Raw genomic sequence first — 6,124 nt, forward strand, 5'->3', positions numbered from 1 at the left:
TAGGGTGTATTGACTTATACCTGTCGATCCATGAGACTGTGCAGTATCCTCGTCAAAGGGGTTCAGGTTCCTACATATGTAATTCAATTATCTTATGTTAGCTAAAAATTACATGATACGTATACTAAAAATTATATAGTACACAACATGAACAATATGCAATCATCATAATTATTGTATATTTTTTTATTCCGTACCTTTACTTTATGTAGATTGTGCAAGATCCTCAACTAGAGGGTTGATGATGTCTATAGTCAATTACTTGTTTACACTAAGGGTGGCAACATCACACAAAATATATACATGAAATCAACACAAACAATTAAGCATCATAAGCATTACATTTGTAATTTGCTAAACAATAAATACATATGTATCATAAGCATCACATATGTATCATCATAGGCATCACATATGTATCATCATAAACATGTAATATATCACATATGTATCATAAATCACCGTCCATCACATAGCTAATAGACAGTCCACATTCCATAAATAAAAACAAAGCTCAAATAATGTGAAATGTATCATCATAAACATGTAATCCATCACATATGTATTTTAAATCACCATCCATCACATAGCTAATAAACAGTCCAAATTCCATAAATAAACACGAAGTTCAAAAAATGTCATACATTTCATTCATGTCAAAAAATGTCATACATTTCATTCATGTCATTGATCTTCTTCTTCATCCAACTCATCATTATGACCACCATCGCCTGATAGTTCTGATACTTAAGGATAAGTACAGATGCCAAGCTAATAAGATGAGAGGGGGGGGGTGAATCATACAAACTTAATCTTCCATAATGACATCAGATTCAACCTCGGTAACGTATACTTCAGTAATATAACCAAAACTGCTAAACATGCAAACTCAAAAGCATATAAACATCGTAACACTCATAACACTAGATTTAACGTGGAAACCCAAATAGGGAAAAACCACTGTGGGATTTCGGACCCACTAAGAAATATACTCTTCTAGAGTATGCTCAATTAAAAGCAAATCCTGTTAAAGATTACAAAACACATTGCTAGATGTGATCCGGTTAAGGGATTTCCCTCAGATTTGTTAGCATCTTCACCTTGTTAGAAGTGACCTTGTTAAATGATTTCAAACAGTCAATCAGAATGTCACCTTGCTAGAGGGTTTTATAAATAAGACTGTTAAGTCCACTCGGTTAAGAGATTTTTTGTCACTTCACTAAATAACAGTAATAAAAATCTATCTGCAACTTCACATCTAAAATTCTAAAGCAGATTCTTATTTGCTCAATACAATATAGACATAGAACTAATCTTGTCCATCTGCTGGGCTCTATACTCTGTTATTCAAAACAGATCTTCAAGCTTCTGTGCTCGGTAATCACCATGTAGCATCCCTGTGCATACACTTGCCTACATACATTGTTTATCAACAGTTCCCTATTTATAAACAATTCGCCAACCTCTTAATCTCCTTGATCACATTTCCCATGATCAATCATAGCCATCAGATCTTCAAACTTTGTCCAGGTTCAATGTATCCTTTGATCTGAAAACATTTTACCCTGCCTCAGAACTTGCATACATTTCTTGGAACTTGTGCTAGGGTATTGCGGTTCAATCTAAGCTATAGATCTTCCTACCGATTTTCCTTTGCCATAGATTCTTTAACAAACTTCATTCACGGCAAACCAATCATTTAATCATAGCCAGCTCATCAACTTCCTTCATTAAATAATGCATGTAATCATTTAATGTATTATGTTATTACTCAGTTGCAACTCGGTAAATACTAAACTTCACTTGGTAGACATTCTGCCTTCATTAACCGATAGCGATAACCTTAGGGTTTACCGACTAGGTTCCTTAGGGTTTACCGACTAGGTTCTTTACTCGGTAACATAGTATAGTATTAACCTTTCAATCAATAATATATGTAGGATATCAAAACAATCTAATCATCATGATCTCATCATTGTCTAGCTCGGTAATAGTTGCCCATTGAATAACTTATTTCTCCCCTTATTCATCATATTCTTTCTGTGTCTTTTACCGACATCTTTATACTCATCAAATCATACTTCTCAAGATATGGCAACATCATACTGAATTAGAAAATCAATTTCTTGACATCAATGACAAAATAATAATATTAAGACAGTAAACATCCTTAATCAGTTATATCCATAATCATCAACAACCTTCTCAATATCCTTATTGAAATGCCAACAATCTCTCCTTGTCTGTTATAATGCCAAATGCCATCATCATCATCATCATCATCATCATCATCATCATCATCATCATCATCATCATCATCATCATCATCATCATCATCATCATCATCATCATCATCATCATCATCATCGCCGTCGTCGTCGTCATCATCGGCATCACCATCGGCATCACCATCACCATCACCATCACCATCACCATCACCATCACCATCACCATCACCATCACCATCACCATCACCATCACCATCACCATCACCATCACCATCATCATCGTCATCATCATCATCATCATCATCATTTTCTACTTCTTCGGTATCTTCTTCTTCCATCTCATTATACTTTATCGACCTTCCTCTTGGATCATATCTAACAACAAATGACCAAGTCAGTTTATGTGGAACCTCTGAGTAAAATACCTTCTCACATTGGCTTGGAAGAACATAGGCCTCATCCCCAACTGGCTCAAATGACCTTGTATTAACCATTGTAAATCCATTATCATGTTCAATAACAGTTATATCGGGATCATTTTTATTCAATCGCAGCCTATACCATTTGACTACGAACATAACTAATTTGAAGGAATTAAAGTCACACTCAAGTATATCATCCAAAATTCCATAGTATCGATTTTGAGACTCTTGAGGATGTACGTCGTTTCTAGATAAAATATTGGTCACCTCAAAGACCACAGTTATCCCAGAATCACAATTTTTCTTCGTGTCATCCAAATTTTTGATGTGAAATTTATGACCATTGCAACACATAGCCTTGTGGCATTTGACCTACAATATGTCTAACATGTTAAAATTATTGCATCGTGAGTTGATAAACATACGAGTGTTTAATAAAATTATATGTACCTATTTATCTCTTAAACTGTATGCTAAATCGATTTCCCTTTGCGTAACATTAGAATCTCCATTATGATGAGATTCTTTAACCAATGAAGCCACACCTTCCCATGTTAATGTGCGGCAAGAATGTTGACATCATTCAATCCACACCATCATCCAATCAAGCTTGTTTGCAATATACAAATATAGTGCATCCCATTGCCGACCAATTGTACGAATAATTAATAGACGACTTACAACCGATTTATTTAGAAGATTAAAAATTAATTAAATACAATAACATCTTATAATTACCTCTCACTTTCCTCAATTTACTTTTCTCCATCAAGTACTCCCCTTCAAATTTGTTAATGGGGTTGGGATCCCAAATGTGATCTAGGTGGATCTCTGCTGAAAACTTAGGAAGATATTCAACAATGTACACCATAATTTGGTATACCATATATCCCTCCACCATAGAACCCTCAGGATGTTCTCTTTGTCAAACCAAAGCCTTCAAAAATTTCAAGTGCCTCTCAACCATCCACATTGACCTAGTGTGTATAGGTCCACACAATTCAATCTCCTCAACTTGGTGTATGAGGTAGTGTTCTTGTGCATTGAAAAAAATTGAAGGTAGACACTTTTGCATTTCACACATTAAATGAGAAATTTTTCTCTTCCAATATTTTATATCTTCTTTATGGATCTCTTTAGATGACAACCACCTAGAAGAGATTCAAGATGCAAAAATATATAAACGAGACTTTACAAAATAATATAAAATATATTACATAACAAGTAAAACAAATAATAAATATATTATCTATAAAACAAATTGAACAAAGATCACTACTTACCTCATGTATTTTCCAAGATCATATATGACTTGCTTGACATTATTGTCAAAGTTGTCTAGGAGAGATAGAGGTAGAACATACTGCAACAATTATCAAATGATCTTTTCATTATTTTCTAACATAATACAATAAAAAGTACATGTGTAGTATAAAAATATTTAGTAAATACACAAGAACATGAATTACCTTAATGAAGGCATGTCAATCATGTGTTTTCATCCCTGGCCCAAATTCACTTTTCTTTGATATGAGATTGTTTATGTTCGCAGCAAATTCTATGGGAAATTAAATTTTTTGTATGACTTCTTTTATAACATTGCTTTGTTGGTCTGCTAATAACCAAGGAAGGACACTTATATTAGACCACCCCCCTCTATATAGATATGGGGTTCAGATAGGGGGGTAGGGGGGTGAACCTGCTCCTGAGATATAGATATAGGGCCCGTTGCTTTATCTGGTCTTCGTTTCTATTTGATTGAATGACATTTTTCATTGCATGGTCAGATTTTTGAATGTCACTACAAATTTTGACAATTTTTTCTTTGTCACGCCTTCCCTTCGATATTTTCCACAATGTCTCTATTATATTCTTTCTAATATGCACAGTATCAAACAAATGCACAATTTGTAGCTGCTTGGGCAACCTACTAAATTGTCTCGAATAACTTTTTAGTCCCTTTGGAAGGTGGTCATTAATGCCTTGACGACATTCATGATCATCAATTACATCACCAGTAAATAAAACACAATAAAAAAATACAAATTCCAAACATAAACCATTAGATGGAAAGACATTACTGTTGGCATTCTACACTCTTATGAGAATAGATGGTGTTGTTATTGATGGCAACCTTCTGGCAACCTTCTGGCACTCATCTGGTAAAGCCACTGGGAGGCACCGACCGACACTTCACCGATAGCGGCAACAATGCAAATCGGCACCCCAGCCGACAGGGAATAAACTTTTGCTTATTGTATTTAATTGTAATTATTTTTTGTAAAGCCGACATGACATATTGTAAAAGACTCATATATATGTATGAGATCTTATAGGTCATTTAGAGAGTTGTGAATTGTGTATAAGTTGATATAAGTGACAATGAAGGTTTTGGTTATAGAATGAGCTTAAATCGGTACTGAACCTAACATACTTGATGCTACTTTGAAGCAGTACATCGCATTGGATTTCATAATCCACTTTTGTAGTCAGTGTGACTCTTATTGAGCAGTGAGCTCTAGGAAGTTGGCCTTCCTGCATGTGCAGGCCCCTCATTGTAAGTAATATTTATTCATTGGCTAGTGAGTGAATATTGTGGGTCACAAATCCCACTGAGGTTTTTCCCACACCGGGTTTCCTTGTTAAACATCTTGTGTTATGGTGTGTTTTCTATGTTGTCTTTATTGTTCCTATTTACTGCATTAATTCTTATTTACTAGTACACTATTTTGGAATGCAAAGTTCTTAATAAGGTTAAATATTATGTTAACTGGTTAGATACTGATTCACCCCCCCTCTCAGTATCTTTGGGACTATCATTAATCCTAACAATTACTTTAACGATTATTTTATTATATTCCAACTTCCATAGGCAAGGTGTCATTCTTCGTGGCTTTGATGTAGTCTCTTCTTTCCCGTTGAAAAGATGTTTTTCAGTATTTCGATACTTATGATTTCTATGGAGGAAGTGCCTATACTCATCAAACACCTGCTTTCCTAAACTTTTTGAATGACGCTATTTAATCTTTGGACCACAAACTAGACATGCAAATTTTCGCTTTGTTTGAAGACCTACAAGATAATGTATAATTGGATTAAATATGTTAATTTTTATAATTTTAATTATAATGCGCAACTTCAACACTGTAACTATATGCAGGAAAATCGGGGTGATGAAACCTAAAACGTAAAATAAATGAAGTTCAAAGAGGCTTGTCCACACACCCAAATGACTTCTTGGTGCAAGTTATGGAGTCATGGAAAATGACTCAACTTCCCAAGGTTGGTTACATGGCTCTCTATCTCACAAGGTCCCTCAAGCCAATGCCTTTGCTCTCAGATCACTGAGCAAAGTGGCTTAGGGATGACAAATGCAAGAATGAGGGATGCTCATGATTGATTTAGTTATGAAAATGCATCCTATCTATGCATGATTCTACAAAAGCAATAAACTAGATTATAAGATGACAAGAT

The sequence above is a fragment of the Cryptomeria japonica genome, chromosome 5, assembly GCF_030272615.1.
Source record: "Cryptomeria japonica chromosome 5, Sugi_1.0, whole genome shotgun sequence".
In the NCBI taxonomy this organism is placed as follows: Eukaryota; Viridiplantae; Streptophyta; class Pinopsida; order Cupressales; family Cupressaceae; genus Cryptomeria; species Cryptomeria japonica.